General features: G+C 38.6%; 2 long non-coding RNA genes across 2 annotated transcripts; one reads left to right on the top strand and one right to left on the bottom strand.

Annotated features, from left to right (window-relative positions):
* Positions 1 to 1,009: 1,009 nt before the first annotated feature.
* LOC138108946 (uncharacterized) lies at positions 1,010 to 7,276 on the top strand. The gene is made up of 3 exons (XR_011150150.1): positions 1,010 to 1,080; positions 3,361 to 3,490; positions 7,040 to 7,276. It is a non-coding gene; the product is annotated as an uncharacterized lncRNA (long non-coding RNA).
* An 8,483-nt stretch (positions 7,277 to 15,759) lies between these two features.
* Positions 15,760 to 16,548, bottom strand: LOC138108944 (uncharacterized). Its single transcript, XR_011150148.1, has 3 exons — positions 16,495 to 16,548; positions 16,338 to 16,406; positions 15,760 to 16,249 (listed from the first exon to the last, which is right to left on the bottom strand). It is a non-coding gene; the product is annotated as an uncharacterized lncRNA (long non-coding RNA).
* Between the last annotated feature and the right edge of the window lie 1,004 nt (positions 16,549 to 17,552).

The raw sequence follows: 17,552 nt of genomic DNA, 5'->3' as shown, positions 1-17,552 counted from the left end.
TTGAATATTTTTAAACAGAACATAATGTATATTTACAATTTATAACAAGAAGACAGCTCTGCTTGAAATTATGACTAAAATACTTGCCACAGTAATTTGCCACACTAAAATTGTCTAGTGATACAGAAGGAAGGAAAAAGCAAACAAGCAGAAAATAAAAGAAATGTTTTGAAAACCTTCAGATGCGGTAGAAAGAAGGATAGGAGGATTACAGACAGGGTTTTGGAAACTATCTTCTGGGAGTTGCACTCCAATTACAACTTTCTTTCACACAGTTGCCTTACTATACCGGTGCTTAAAGGGCAATGCCACACCAAAGACAATGAACCTTTTGCCTGATTAAGGACACAAGAATATTAAAGTAGTAATAATTAAAATCAGAGCCCTAATGCTTATACACTTCATCTTATTTGGACTAATCAAAGTGCCAGAATTAGACACTTGCTCCTGCAGTATCAATGATTAGGTGCATATATAAATTTTCAATGTAAGCTCTGGTATAAATGTAAACTTTTGACAAGGTAACAAAAATGAGATTAATAAATAGGCTTGGATGATCCATATAATGCTTCAGCTTAAAAAGATATATACTTCAAGGCTACTTTAAATATTAATGATTGATTTGTTCATTACAGCATTATATGGCTGGCTGTAAATATTAACAGACTGTTAATAAAAATTACACATCCAAATCTTTCTGGCTTGCATTTTCAAACATTGTTGTGTGTAACCATCCCCATTCTAATATAACCTTTTGACAGGTTTTTTTGCCATTGCTGAAAATCTAAGTATCAATATGTATTGGTTTGGCACAGCCTGGTTTTTGGGTAGCAGGGGGGCCACAAAGACAGCTCCTGTGAGGAAGCTGCTGGAAGCTTCCCACCATGTCCGGCAGAGCCAATGACTCATGGCTCCGAAGATGGACATGCTGCTGGCCAAAACCGGGCCAATGAGAGAGGCTGGTGATGCCTCTGTGATGACATATTTAAGAAGAAAATCAAAACAAAGTCACAAGATTTCCGGATTCTAGTCAGAGGAGGAGGTGAGAACATGTGAGGGAAATAACATGGAGACACCAAGGTCAGTGAAGAAGGAGGGGGAGGAGGTGCTCCAGACACTGGAGCTGAGATTTCCCTGCAGGCCGTGGTGCAGCAGCTGTGCCCCTGCAGCCCATGGGGATCCACGGGGGATGCAGAGATCCACCCGCAGCCCATGGGGGGAGGTGCCCACGCTGGAACGGGTGGATGCCTGGAGGAGGCTGGGATCCAGTGGGAGACCCGGTGGAGAGAGAGGGCCCTGCTTCCAGGCTGGAGCAGCCTGTCCTTGGAGCACTGCACCCTGTGGAAAGAGAGCAGTTTTGGGAGGACTGTGTGCCCGTGGTGGGAGGGGCTCAGGCTGCAGCAGGGGCGGTGGGGCTGCTGCTCCTGAGAGGGGACCCATGCCGGGGAAGTTCATGGAGTACTGTGTCCCCTGGGAGGGACCCCACGGCCTCACAGGGGAAGACTCCTCTTCCGGAGCAGCGGAAGAAAATTAACTGGCCAAATTCCCATGCCCTGTCACCCTGCGCTGTTGGTGGGAAGGAGGGAGGGGGTGGGGGAGGAAGGTGTTCTAAGGGCTTATTTTACTTCTCATTATCCTCCTCTGATTCTGTTAGTAATAAATTCACTTTGCAACTTAAGTTGAGCCTGTTTCGCCCTTGAGGTGTTTCTCCCGGTCTTTATCTCACTCATGAGGCCTTTGTTGACTTTTTTTCCTTTCCCTCCTCTGCCCAGCTGTGGCAGGGGAGGGTGAGCGAGTGGCTCTCGTGGGTGCGGTGCTGGGCCAGTGTCAAACCACGACACAATAACTAACATTTTTTTCCAACATCAATGGTGGACTGCTTAAGAATTCTGTGCATTATTCATGCATTCCATTTTCTTCTAAATTATATTTTGGTTAGAATGTTATTCTGAGCTCATTTTTAGTTTCATTAATAAAAAGGCACATATGATATGAAGTAACTTGCAGCATTTCTGCTAGAACATCTTGTTCATGTGCTTTAATCTTTTGTGCTTAATAGCCTCATCAGATTGAAGTACTCAAACCACTGTTCTAAATATTGTGTTCTCAGCAGTAGCTGTCAAACCTGGATTTAGTTGCACTAGAGTTAGGCAGAGTTTTGCACTGGTACCTGCAATTTACCTTCCCATCATTTTTGGTGCCAAAAATATACTCTCAGATTTTAGATAAAAGTCAGATTGATGTTTCTTGATGAAACCAAAAAGCTCAAGCACTACTTTTCCCAGTAGCCGTCTTTAAAATCAGCACAAAATCAGAGAGGGGATAAAAACTGCAGAGCTGATAATTTTACACAGTGTTACATAAAGCATTTTGGCTTTCAACATTAAAATCAAACTTGAAGAAAAAAATTTGAACAGAGGCAGATAGGTATCTCAGGAACTTCAGCTGGGAATATTTGAATGCCTTCTTGTTTGAAGGAAATACTATGAGTGATCACCTTGGGACACTGGCTGTGCTTACCCGTAGTAAGGACATTTGAGACCCAGTCTGTGGATCAAAGACTCTTGGCAAGAGATGTACATTTTAAGAGTCCTAAGCCTACCTTCCAGTAGGGAAGAGAAGAGAGAAAAGGGGCACTATTGGTTTAGAGATATTTGGTATATAATCATCTTTGCTTCCCCATACCTGAGTTCTAAATTGAGGAAACTTGTGAGAGCAGTGGAAATCCTACCTGCTACTGAGAGAGGCTGAGTTTTTCCTTGAATTCTTCCATATCGTTAATGAAAAATACGTCACAAAGATAAACTACTACCTACTCCAAACCATAGAAACAGATTTAATTTTTTTACTGCAGTTATGCACTTCTCATTTCACTTTGAAAACAATCTTTGTTTTTCAAACTCTGTTTCTACTTTAAACACTATAATGATGATGCCTCTTGTCAAAGAATGTGTATTATATAACTTGGAATATGCTCTACATGGTCTAAGTTCAGAGCACCTTATTATCTTTAAAAGACATCAAAAAATGCCTATAAATTAACTTCACTTCTATTCAACTTCTTTTACTAGATGAAATTTCCTTGAAGGAGATGTACAGAACAGACACTACCCTGTCCAGAGCAAGGATGAGTAGAAGTAATTTAAGGATGACAGAGTATTATTTGATAGGTTTGCACTTTGTCATCTTTATCTCTGTGATTGTTTAAACTTACCCAACAATACCGTTTGCAGTGGGCCATAACTAGTATACTTTGCCCTAATTAATTTTGTCATAATCTTACACAGTGCTAGCTGACATTTTGTGACTTCCAGCCTTTTGACATAGTAATGAATATAACCTTTAACATGTTACTTGCAGGGTAGTGAACACGACTGACTACAGTACCTCTTCTGGTTGAACTTGTCAGCAAGATGTAAGCTACGAGAATACAACTCATCCTATGAAATGTTAAACTAACCAGGTCCATTGTCTATAAAGCACTGACAATGTAAGATGCACACCAAAATACACTCTCTGCATGTAGGTTGTAAAGTACAATCTGTAGCTGATGGTGTTTGGTTTATTTGGTGTTACACTATTTAGTGATACACATATTCTAATAGAAACATCACAAGATTTGAACTTGGTGTCATTTTTTATATCATCCCAAACCTCTTTAAGAACACCTATTGCTTCATCTTCTCTTGAAGCATAGCCCAGAAGAAATTTGTCACCTGCAAAGAAGCAGTCAGCAAGAATGTAATTTGGAAGCGGTGATGAAAAAAAGTATTGTCTCTAGTTGAAAAGGAAAGATAAAAGAGATAAGAAAATAATATGCAACCCAAAATTGCTGAAAAAAAAAGTTAACTTTCTGCCCTTTCTGAAAAGGGGAGGTTTCAACACATCATTTCTTATCAGAGTGTGAGCTTCTGGTTGATTCTTAATAATTCTATCACTGCTTCCCAAAACTACGTATCTTACAGCACAAGAAATTAGTGCAGCCTCTAAAATTACAGAAATAATTTAATCTTCATTTTATAGTAATGCTTCCAAACCATAAGGATTTATTTTGTCTTTAAACTCCATAAAACAAATTTCTTCCTCTGTTCCCAAGAAGAAAAGCCAGGTTGGAGTTTTGTGTGTGTATCTAATAGCACAGGCCTATTGTGGTTTCTTGCAGGCATACAATAGATTTTGGGAAATGTGGATGAAGTAAAAGAATAACTATAAGAAAATAGTGCTTGAATGCAGATTCCCCAAAGCACTGTCACATAACATTAAAACTGATGTGCTCCTGTGTGATAGCTAAGGGAAAAAAAGATTAAGGAAAGTAGTACATGGTATGATTCTGATTAATTCATATTGGCTTTCTGGGAGAATCAAAGGCAAAGGCACACACACAAAAATGCTAAATATGATGACATTAAAGCCTTTAATGAATTCAGGTGAAAAAAAAATCTCAAAGGTTTTTTAAAAGTCTTACTGAATAGAAGTATATTCCCAGCAAAGATTTTGGAAATCCGCCACAGTAGATACGGGTTAGTAAGTCAGAAATTTATTCAGGATGCAAAGCTAAGCACCTTGAAAGTCAGTATGTTAATCCTGAATTCAGTTTTCCCTTTAATAGTCACCTAGGGTGAAGTCCCTGTAAAGCTGGTATGATGGGAACTGCACAGTCAGACTGAATAACACTGGGGTTTACCTACTGGAAATCTGGAGGTATAGACACCCACATACATTAGGGAGCATTCATCTTGTGCTACAGATATTCTTCTTTAGGGAGGTGAGAAAACAGGAAAATATGATCTCTCATTGTACTTAATGAGTCAGAGTTTGCTGAAAGGTCAACAAATTGTTAAAAAAAACCCCAAAGTTCTCTAAAAGGTTATAAATTAGAAACAGTTTGACATATACAGGTAGCTACAAATGAATTTTAAAATAACATTAGCAGCAGTAATAGTGAAATTAAGTTCTTTTCATGTGCATATTTGTTTTGTCAATAAGATTAATAATTACATTTTTCCACACAGAAACTGTTTCTCACTCGTTACCAGGGCACATACTTAAAACTACTTAACCCTGCCTTTGGCTTAGTCAATAAAAGCAGCTTTTAATTATTTATGTTCCATGAAGCCTCACAGTAATTTTCTTTTACAGGCAGCAATAAAGACCAGAATTGCATGAATTGAGTATGACGTTTGGAAAACTCTCACAGGCTGATCTATTTCACAATGAATCGGTTTTGAATTTCTTTTTCTTCTCACCTATGGATTCCCTTGGGAATCTCAGCATGGCCATTGGACACATAAATAGAATTTTTGAGGCAGCAGACTCTGCTTTGCAGATACTGCCCAGGCTGTTCAGGTTGCTTCTGTTATTCTTGTGCACATTCAGATGTGGATTTTAATGCAACTTGTAAAAGGCATTAGCAATATCACCAATGTAGCAATAGCACCAATGTAGCAATAGCTAGTTGATAAAAATAATGGGTTCAAAGACTTTACAGAAAAGAAAATCTCAGGTACGATAGTTGAGGCTGTTGGTACATGAAACTTGAAGACTGACAGAAACTACCAGAACCCGTTTCCATGAAAAGTCCGTAATGTATTGATACATTAAGTAGTAGCAGAAGAGGCGCAAGACAGAGAATGCTGGTACCCCTGTGCGAGACCAACCTAAAATAATTACACATTTCCCCAGTAAGAGTTATAGGGCAAAGCAATGCATTATAAAGCAGTGCACAGCCCTGGGAAAACATTGGCCTGGAAATAAATCTAAAAAAATCTAATTACTTGTTCTAAGCCTGTAGCACATCCCACTAAGTAGTGAAAAACATCATAAGGGCACTATGAAATTGAAAATCTTGTACTCTACAATTTGTCTTCATTAACACATTTCTATTATTTTGTAACACATATCTAATCTTTTGCTCATTATGTATACCTTTCGCATTTTCCAGTGCTTCAACAGTATCAAGGGTTTGAATGTTACACTGGAGTATTTAATTTACTGGATTTTTTTAATGCTGTGCACAACAGTAAATTGTTACATTTGTCAAATTTAAAACAATTAATTCAGCGATGACTTACTCCGCCATAGTGAACTGAACTGTCTAGATCTTATTCTTGACCTTTATTTCTTGCTGTTTATATTATAGTAACGTGTTTTTACTGAGATTTTAACAATTAAATTTTTCTTAAATTAATAATTAATTCCAGTAACTCAGCAACAGTCTGGTTTTGTACCCTCACTTTCTAGTGCTACTCACAGCTGAAGGGGCTCTGAAAAAAAAAATAATTTTTTTTTCCTTTATTCTCTTCTGATGAAACAAGCAGACTTGAACATTTACACAGAAAGTATTATTTCTTATTCAGTGGCTGTATTGCATGGAGTTGCAGGTTAGCATGATCCCAAATATTTCATTTCTACTTCATGGGGCTAGCTGTATCTCCCTAGGAGCTGTGTGCTTACCAAACATAGTATGATGAAGTGTTATTATGTTTCCTCATCTGGAAACTGACAACTTTTCCTGCCACTGAAATGTACACTGTGCATTACAAATCCCTCCAAGAACCACAGGAAGGAAAGAACAAGTGTATAGGTCAAAAAGGCATGCTTTAGGAAACTTGGGAAGAATGAGTAATGTCATAAACAAAATAGGTTTACAACTGCCTCTGAGAGCTACTTCATCAAATCGTCCTCCTCAGGGAAATAACAAAATTAACTACTGCTCTAGACTCAAAAAAATCACCAAACGTCCCTTTAAGAAACTGTTTTCCCAAATGTTTGTGGGGTTTTTTTCCGTGAAAGTTCCTGAATGTCAAGAAAATACACATTTCTATTCATCAAAAGAACAATAAAGTATTTTTGCAAGAACCTGCTCTTTCCTCCTGTTAAGTGTTAAAATCTATTTAGAGGCTTCAATTGAGATGCAAATTTTAAAAGATTTTTTTATTAACCCAGGTCCAAAAATTACAAAGAGAACGTCCTGGGGAACTCCTATAGAATGTAAACCAGATTCCATACAGTAAAATACACACTCTTATTCTTTTGACAGGCAATTTTCTTCAAGGCATGACTTCTGCAGACCCTTGTGAATCGCTGCTTTCTTTGGGGGATGAAAATATGCCTCCAGCAGGTTACAATAGCTAATCTAGTTACAAGAACAAGCTGGGGTTCATTTTGCTCTAACTTTTGTATTGTTTTGTTCTTTTGTTCTTTTGTATTTTTGTTCTTTTAACAAAACTTGTGCTTTGGAATTTCATTGTATTGTACAGGTGAGAGCTGAAGCATTACTTGGATTAAAATGATAAATGTTGTGGCTCCACTGATGTAGTGTCTGGCCTTTTATACATATTAAGTAATTGCTATCCCAAATACATTTTCTAAGATCTCACAAATTAACACCTGACCCTGTAAGGACTTCTTGACTGATCAGTCAAGATCAGTAGATCTTTAAACCATGTAGAGATATATTTGGCTGATATAAGTAAGCAGGATTGGAGTCTGACTGGGCAAAACAAATTAAATAAAAAAGCACTTTTTCCACACTTTGCAGATGGGAAGCCACAGATATGTAACATTAAGAGAATATTAACAAATATTAACCTTTTGTTTTTTTCTTTAGACTGTAAGCAACTGTTTAACCCCATCTCTGTTCAATGACAATTCTCTTCACACTGATGATTAAAGTGGTCCAGTTAAACTTTACGAGGAGGACTGTGTGCAAAATTAAGCACTGTTCACTTAGGATAAGTACAGTTTGCTCAAGGTCTTACAAAATTACTAACAAAGGCGGCATTTTGGGACTTCTAGTTAAATATAGTGCCTTATGCATCAGCTCCTCTTCCATTTAAAGAGCATTTTCACCCATAGATACTTGTGACTACTGAGAACTACTTAACCTAGACCTTCCTATCCTAGGACTTAGGCAGGAAAAGTAGAATTCAAAAAACAGGTTGAGTCTTTTAATTATAACCATGCCTGTGTTAGTGTACACATAAATTTACACACACACACACGTCTTGTGCATACTTATGGTCCTCCAGTTCTCCAGTCAAAAGAGTCTACAAGCCTCTTGCTTCGATTTTGGACCATCTTGGTACTGGAAAGGTGTGTGGGTCTAGGCAGAACTGAAGGTGTCCATTCCCTATTAGTAAAGTCCAATTAGAATGACCTCAATATCCACTGCTGCACAACTACCTCTAACTAAGGTACTGCAGGCTACCACTTGCATCCACATATTTGCATTCCTTCCTGAGAACACAGTGGTTGGCGTCTCCTGGGACTTCTACTGAGACACTCCACTTATCTCTAGTATCATCCCAGAACATGAATGGGTCTGCAGTGTACTACAGATGCCGAACTTTCATATTCTTAATATAGAACCCTGTCATGCAAAAGAGTAAGAGAAGGACTAAGAGATCACCAAGACAGTGTGTAAGGCACGTATACCTTCTTATCATGGCTGTGACTGGGAGAGGAAACTACTTGTCTTGGAGTCTCATGAATCTATAGGGATTCCTTATCCTAGATGGAACTATCAAGCTTTTAAGTGCAAGGACTAGGATGCAGCAGTTAGAAAGCCAAATCGAAACCTTCTCCATGGTCATCCCTATTGGATTACCTGGAAAGAACCAATAGTCCTTCATGTAATCATTGCAGATTTTAACTCAGCTGTATTTGAAGTTTGATGATGGCTGAACTTATTCACCCTAATTACTAGGAAAAAATATTACAACTGCTGGGAGAATCAAAACTATTTACTGGAGTTGCAATTGTTTGAAAGTCCATTAAACACCATCAACCACCTATTCCATGTAAATGAATACTTGTTCTTCAGGATGTTCTTTAAATACTTGTATTCTTGAGGACTGTTCTTCTCTTAAACTTGAACATAACACACCAGAATCAAAGTCTCAATCAGAGAGGCTTACTAACTGTGCTGAAATAATGGATGCAGTCACAACTCAGCAAATGGGATCTACAATGTGTAGTATGCTGCTAAAAGCCTTATGAGTAAGTTCTTCCCAATAGTTTCTTAGTGATAAGAGGATGAGTAAGGACTCTCAGAATAACTTATCTTTGGTGATATCCAGGATGACCTAAGATTATGATCCTAATAGAAACTGCTGAAGTGTAGCACAAAAGCTTTTCTTTGTTCTACACCCTCCTATACCTGAGCAGAACTTGCAATTTCTGCAGCTCCATTTCGGGTTAATTTTTAATATTTAAATTTAAGATTGCAGTGTGTGCAGATGTTTCACAGAACATAAGATCCCCCTAGTTAATATTCTGGTCAGGTTCTGAAGATGAGACTTTCTATACCAAGCTACTCGTTTTGTCTTGCTCTGCATTCAGCATATCCATAACTGAATAAAATATAGTCCTAATACTACTATTTACTAATCCTAAGTATCACACAAACTGGAGTTTTCCTTATCAGGAAAATAGTGGCCTCAGCACTTGAAACTCCACAAGATAAAAACTTAATATTGTATTTTGCTATTTATGTTTCAAGTCCTCAGTTTCATGATGACTCATGTACTGGACTGAACTGTGAATCAATGTTATCAAATTCAAAAGCCCCTTCAAAAGCACACACGTGGGAGTGACAGATGGTGAATAAACCTTTATTTTCTTGGCACTCTCCTGGCATTAAACCAGATGGAGACATTTGCAAATAGCGAATGGTAAATCCTTGGAAGGGCAGGCATTCTCATCACTTCTGTGTTGCTCAGAATCTGCAGGTGTGCCAGTATTTCAAACACATCTTTGAGTTTAAATTTCTACTTGCAACACTGTATCTAACAGTTCCATATAAGATCTTTATCTGTTTCCTTTCCCTTCCAACACAGTCCACTAGTGCCAAGTATACTTTCCAGTACCATTCCTACAGGACAGTCATGGAGTGCCGCTGATTACCTGGAGAGGCTGTGCACTCTTCATGCTGGAGACTTTGATAAAGCCCTCAGGAACCTGGTCTGACTGCAGAGCTGATTCTGCTGCTCGCAGCAGGATGGAGCACAGACCCCCTGAGGTCCCTTCCCGCCTGAAATTACCCTGTGGTCACACAGTGACTGTACAGGTGTGGGTGCAGGGGTTTTCTCAGCTCACAGTTTGCACAAGGCTGTACCAGTAAGTCTCCAAATCCACTCCTGACTCTAATGTTGTAGATCCCTAACATAACACAGCTAAACCAAACTATCAAATGCTTTTTCTGCTTATATCTCCATATTTTATTAGGACTTGGTCAGCTCCAGGTCAACTTAATGAATCAATATTGCCATAAGAAACAGTATTTTAAATTGTATGCCAGATTTTATTAGTCCCAGACCTGACATGCTTTCCTTCTTAGTTCTCTTATAACTTCTCCTTCCTATTGTTCAGGATCTTTCCCCACAACAGTAAGAAACACAGTGCCTTTCAGCATGTGAAGAACAGATAGCTGATATCCCACTGTCATTTTACCCCAAACTCAGTGACATAAAACTGCATTTCTTTTAAAGAGCTTTATTTAGCATTTCTTGCCACACTTCTTATTTCCAGATGAGTCAGGCTTTTCTCCGTATCCCATTTATCAAAGTTAATTGAGACACTTCCAAGAACAGAATTATGTATTCCCAGTTGTTTCATTTGGCCTAATTACTGCCGCCTTTATCAAACCTACAGATAAGAGCAGTATAAGCTGTCCATGCCAATTATGGACACCATGAAGCCTCACTTGAGCAACCTGGTCTAGTGGAAGGTGTCCCTGCCCGTGGCAGGGGGACTAGAAAAAGATGATCTTTAAGGTGCATTCCAACCCAAACTGTTCTATGAGTCACTAATAAAAAAATACTTAACCAAAAGTTAAAATAAGCAATCACAACAGATCATAGTCCTCAGTGGTTTTGGATTCTCCACCCAGAACTTCTCATACCTCTTTAAATTTCCTTTTAAGTGATTTAGACCCAATTTCTCTGCTGGCAAAAAACAGCCTTTTGAATATACATATGTTGATTAGAGTTCCTATTCTTTTGACTAATGTGGGAAATACCTAGAAAGGAAAGGAGATGATTCTCTCCTCCTATTTGGAAAGAAACTATTGTTTACCACTGTCTACCAGCTGAATGAATCTGGGAGAAAGTGTCTGAGCTGCAAAAGGACTTACTGAATGCAACTTTCATTGATTAAATTTTTACTGTTATTCAGCAGTAGCCTGGGAATATATATGCTACGTTAATTGCAAAATAGGATACTTTCAGACCTGTGTGACTTGGAACATTGTGAGACCTTCAGAGGTTTAGCTGTCATGTTGTAGTTGATACAAAGCATATATACTTAAAGCAAAAATTAGATGTGCTTATGATTTTCAGAATAAATTTGTTCCTGGCTTTTTAACTAGGAAGGAAACTTTCCTGGGCTGAATTGAGGATATAGCTAAGGATATCTTATCCATATAATCATCATCTCACCAAAACTGTTTCTCTCCAATTTAGAGAGAAGGATGTTGTGAGGGACGGTGTCAAAGACTTTACAGAACTCCAGATAAAGGATACCTGTAGCCCTCCCCTTGTCCAGTGATGAAGAGAAGGCCTCTGGGCTGGTCAGGAGGAACTTGAGCTTAGTGAAGCTGTACTGGCTGTCTCAAATCACCTCCCTGTTCTCCATGTGTCTTAGCAGAGATTCTAGGAGGGTCTGTTCCACAGTCTTCCCAGGTATAGAGGTCAGGTCATTCCCAGGGTCCTCCTCTCTATCCCTTTTAAAAATGGGTACCATCTTCCCTTTTTCCACTAACCTGTGACTTCACCTGACTGCCATGACTTTTCAAATATCATGGAGACTGGCTTTAAAATACATTTGCCAATTCCTTTGGGACTCTGGGATGCATATCACCAGGTTTTATGTATATTCAGGTTCCTGACATGGTCATAAACCAGATCTTATCTTACAGCAAGAGGGACTTTGCTCCCCTAGCCCCCATTCTGCTGTCCGTCCACTTGAGAAGTGTGGGAAGAGAGGTTGCCAGTGAAGACTGAGGCACAAAGTTGTTGAGTACTTCAGTCTTCTTCTCATCGATTGTTAACATTTTTGTAGCATTGTTTATCAAAGGGGTACACCTTCTTTGACCTTCATTTTCTGGTTAACATACATTAGCAGGTATGGAATTAAAATACCTCCTTAGGTCATTATTACTGGATTAATAGTGTCTCATTCATAAACTTCCTCCTGCATTTCAAACAGTTTGTGGGTTTCAACCCCCAAAAAAGTTGTGTTTGATGTTTTTAGCATTAGAATACTAAATGGAAAGAGATTAAATAATGAGGGAATTTTTCTTCAAGTTCAACATTCCTCGTGTGTACAGATATTTATCTGAAGAGTTCTTTATCACATATGCACACATGTATAGAGTAAGTTTAATATTAGAGTCAAGACTTTTAGAAAATAAGTACCCAAATCAGCTTCCTAGGTTCTGTTTCAGCATTGGAATAAATGGTCTTGTTATCAGACTCCTATCTCTTGGCTTGACAGATACTACTAAAAAACCCAATCCTTTGCACTACAGCTTTGTGTTTGCTAGTGGAATTTATGAATCTCCAGAAGATAAAATCTGAGAATGAACCGTTTATCTTCACACACTTTGGACTCAGTTTTGAAAATGTTTTTGTCTGACCTATCTATATTCTGAAAGCATTCTCCAGCAGTATTAGTTTATGTTTTAAACATATCCATATGCCACATGGGAAACAAAAGCAAAATCTGACAACTTATTATTTCCAAGGAATGTTTCATTTTCTCTTCATCTATACTAAAACTCTGAAGGAAAGAATTAAAGCATGTGAGAAATTAATCACACAATGACAAAAAATCTATTCCAAACAGAAATTAAACATTACTTTTTACAGTCAAGTTTTCAAGAAGGCAATATCGTATTTGAATAAAATAGACTTCTGTACCAAAAAAAATTAATACTTCAAATTACATATTCTTTCAGTAAAAAAAAAGAACAAACCCATTTTTGCGTTATTTTACGTATTATTGGCACTGCAAATATGTTCCTTCATACCTTTTATAAAATGCAACTGAAAAATCCTTCAGAGAAAAATCACTTGTTTTTTTCTTCACAAAAGTAGGATTTTCAGTTCCTTTTTTCAGTCCTGACAGTGGAAGTGATAATTCTTTATGCTAAATTGACATTTCTTCACTGGGAAACTCTCATTAGATCATGTAATGTTACTTCATTTTGCTAAAATAATGTTTTTTCATTGTAATTTGGCATTGACATTTCAAAGCATACATTGATGACACTTCCAATTCACTAACATTTCAGGTATTCTCTTAAACTGATTTGCAGATAAAATGACTGTCTTTTTTTTGGTCTCAGGAAAAGACCCCCACCCTGTTTAATACTAATGAAAGTGACGTTCTATAAAACCTACAAACAGAAATTTATAAATCTAGGGTTTTTTTCCCAAAAGTGGAATCTATTTTCATTGACATTGTCTGGTATTTTTTTCACTTACACATTGTATGTTTAAACAGATTAGAGGCACAGCTTTCTTCAGAATATAATTTTATTATTGGATAATATTGACTATATGCAGACTGTCATTCTCAAAGATTCACAAAATGTAAACATATTTTTTATGATTTATTTTGATTTCTTTTTACCTCCATATTGAGATTTACTTGACCATAGAAAGTTGTACTTTCCTTATCATTTGAGCAAGTATTGTAACTATGTCTGGGGAACAGATGTGGGTGTCCACATACACAGTGCTTTGCATTTCCTGCAAACCTTGTGGGTCAGAGAGGTCCCTAACACCCACGTTTGGTACATGGAGGGCAGGAGCTACACCTATGGATGGAGCTGGATATGGCTGATCTGTGAGGTCCTGTAACAACCTCACACTGACAGCAACAGCTATGGGTCTGCAAGTCAGTGAATGGCACCGTGGGTTTCATGGGGTTTGGTGTAGACTAGCACAGAAAAATCCAGCTACTCACTCAAAATTCTTACAAAAACAATTTCTGAAATAAAAATCAGCTCAAAACACAGATGGCACAGTAGGACGTGAATAATAAGCTGGCAGAATTTTGTAAAATGCCATCCTTTCAGTGCAATCTGCAAGCACTGAACAAAGTAATTCCTTAACTTGGGAAAGCCATTCATTATGAAAAAAAGGTTCAGTTTGAAGGATGAAACAAGGGAAATTAAGCCACTGTAAAATCCATTAAGGATATTAATGGGAGGCAAGCAAATAGTATTAGCACTAGACATTAGACAACCACTTTTCAAAATAAAACCAAACAATGCTGCTAACTTCTAAAACATAACTTGGACACACCAGAGTTTCAGCTGGTATTGTCACTGTGGATGAAGACTGAAAAACCCAAGGAAAATAAGAGCTGCAGAGACTGGATTATTAACCACTAGAAGACTTGAATATCTTATTTTCAGTTTTAGAAGAGGCAAAAGTAGATGTCAAGTCTGTATTAAAAGATAAGAGATAGAACTGAGGTTAATGTTCAGGTTTAGAGAGACTGTAGCTGTGCAGACCGAACCATTGCTAAATCCTATCAGACTGATGAGCAAAGCTGACAGCTGACATCAGGAGATAAAAGCACCTTAGTTTTAATTTTTAGTTTAGATCTTACTCTGCCACCTCACTGAAGGCTGGGTTCGGAATTGAAATCTGAGAAAGTAAAGAATGAAATTAGTGCTGTAGTTAGCAAAAGTTATAGAAGATAACTCAAAGCTGGTATAAGCAGCTCTGAGTACCCAATTTCTCATTTCCAGGCTTCAACACATTCCTGATCTTGGCTAAAGTCTACCAGTAAAATTGGAATGAGTTTGAAAAGCAATGCAGCTGAAGAAAACATTATTGATTAATTTTTCCAGGTCTGCAATGATAAACAGATTGCTACCACCAGGATGCTCAGAAACCTTAATTTAGGAGCATAGGTCTCATTTCAAGCCTGGGCTTATGGTCGCTCTTCAAAATGAAGTTAATGACGCTTCATGAAGGTAAGGATGCCAAAAGCTCAATTTGACAATCCAACAGAAATCAACTACTGACAGGTGTGAAGTGATTGTACAAGGCTATGGAGCATCAGCAGCTGGGGCAGCTGTATCAAAAGGCAGAGATAGAGCTGCTTTCACTGTCTTTCATATTCCTGCCCACTCTTCTCATCCCATGATTGTTAAATGACCCAAAAGATCCATACAAACTAGTTGGGCAGCCTGGGAAGATTTACTACCATCACTACAGCTGTTCTGATTATATTTTTGGTGATCTGGGGACAATTCTCATCATTGTGAAACCTCAAAATATAAAACTGCTGAAAGATGCCTTTGGGTAGGATCATCCATTGTCTCGTTTTATTGCTTGTCATTCCAAACATCAGACTGGACTAAGTTTGAGGTTGGATTTTCAACAAGAGATTTTTCTGTGAGTGCCATTTGCCCTCTTCTCTCCTTAAGCACCCATTTTTGTTTGCTTCGTCAGTAATTCTTCCCTATAACAGTGATGGGATCAGTAAGATACAGTGAGTGAGGAGACTGACAGGGTACACTATCTTTGTTTTGACTTTCTAGGCCACAAAGATAATTATAAATGCACTTATTTTAGTGGGTACAGGAGTCCCATTTCCCTTCAGCAGCTCTAAGATTTTATAGATCCTAAAAGCTACAGCTAAAGTCATAATGGGAAGGGCTCTTGCCCACTCACTGCAGTAATAAAAAAAAGCCAAACATAAAGAAACAAATTAAATGTTAACCCAGAATATGCCTTGTTGAGTGAGGTTTTTATTAACACCTTTATTAAGCGTTATTATTGCTTTTTAACAATCTGAAAAAAGTAATACAGTGTTTACTGTGACCTGTTGGAATACCTTAGTGAGCACAACAAAAGGCAGATATTTAAGGTCTGTAGGAAAGACGTGATAAATCCATTAGTGGCTATTAAGCACAGTAATCTGGAATACAGGTTCTCAGGAAATTGCTAATGCCATTGAGTGCACATGCAAGGAAAGGATCATTCTGTTCTGCTTCACTCCTTCAATATTTGTTTATAAGATGCTGTTGAAGAGGTTAAGATATTAGGAGAGATGAGCCTACAGTCTAAATATAGTGCTTGCTTTGTTCTTAAAGCTCAATATATGATCCTGAGATGCATCATAACCAGTAAATTTTCTGGTACATGTAGGATACCAATAACAAATGCAGGTAATGGTAAGGTAAAGTGGAAATACAGCTGGTAAGCATTTGACTCTTTGAGCCCTGCTAAAGAAAATAATGATAATGGAAATCGTTAGATAAAAGAACAAAAAAACGAAAAAAAAGAAAAAAAATTGGATATGCTGACACCTACCTGTTGTGGAACTCAAGATACCAGTTCTGTGATCTGCAGAGAATAGGCTCCAGCAACATCCACAGAGAACTGAATTTCAACATTCAACTGAATGTTAATTAAAACAGCCAGATAATTCAAAACAGCTGAAAAGGAGTGTGACAAGCAAATGCAGCACCTTTGGGAGTTATGAGCAGACCTGAAAAGGATGGTGCCTGCCACTTAAAACCACACTTATGCAGCTCAAGAAGTGGGCCCATGGGAACCTCATGAGGTATAACAAGACCTGATACTCCACCTGGGTCAGAGCAACTCCCAGCAGCAATCCAGGCTAGAGGATGAACAGATGGAGAGCAGCCCTGCCCAGAAGGACTTGGGGGTGCTGGTGGAGGAGAGGCTGGACATGCCCTGGCCATGGGCACTCACAGCCCAGAAAGCCAAACATGTTCTGGGCTGCAGCCTGAGCACCACGGGCAGCAGGGGAGGGAGGGGATTCTGCCCCTCTGCTCTGATCTGGTGAGACCCCACCTGCAGTGCTGCATCCAGCTCTGGGGTCCCAGCATAGGAAGGACATGGACCTGTTGGAATGACTCCAGAGGAGGGACACCAAGGTGTCTGGAGGGAAGGAGCACCTCTCTTGTGAGGAAAGGCTGAGAGAATTGTTCAGCCTGGAAAAGAGAAACCTTTGGGGTAACCTGTTTCTGGGCTTCCAGTACCTGAAGGGAGCCTATTAAAAAGATGGAGATGGACTGTTTTAAAAAGCATGTAGTCCAGGGCAAGGGGGAATTGTAGTGGTGCAAGTGGCTGCAGCCACCCCAACCCCCTGAAGATCCAACAGACACCAAGCTGTGGTGGTCAGGCACCAAAGCTTAATACCTCACTCTGGTTAGGGTGAGAGACCATAATCCCATGGTACTGCAGTTCACATATTTTTATGTGATAGGCTCATGTTTTCCCCTTCCTGTTCTATGTATAAGTTTGTTAATATTCATTTCCCCTAAGTTAGTATGTATTAATTCTAGAAAGTTCTACCGTACTCGACACCCCATTGGTTCCTCCCCTAAATCCCTCCTTTGTGTTATTTCCATTGGTTCCATTGCCCTCAACCCTGTCTCCTGTCAAGTATCCCATTGGCTGTATCCCTTATCCCCGCCTTTCCTATCCCCACTATATATATATATATATATATATATATATATATATATATAAATTCTTCTCTTTAAGGGTGGTGAGACA

This window comes from Aphelocoma coerulescens, chromosome 4, assembly GCF_041296385.1.
Source record: "Aphelocoma coerulescens isolate FSJ_1873_10779 chromosome 4, UR_Acoe_1.0, whole genome shotgun sequence".
Classification (NCBI taxonomy): Eukaryota; Metazoa; Chordata; class Aves; order Passeriformes; family Corvidae; genus Aphelocoma; species Aphelocoma coerulescens.
Note: the sequence above shows the minus strand (reverse complement) of the source record. Positions and strands in the feature narration are given on the sequence as shown.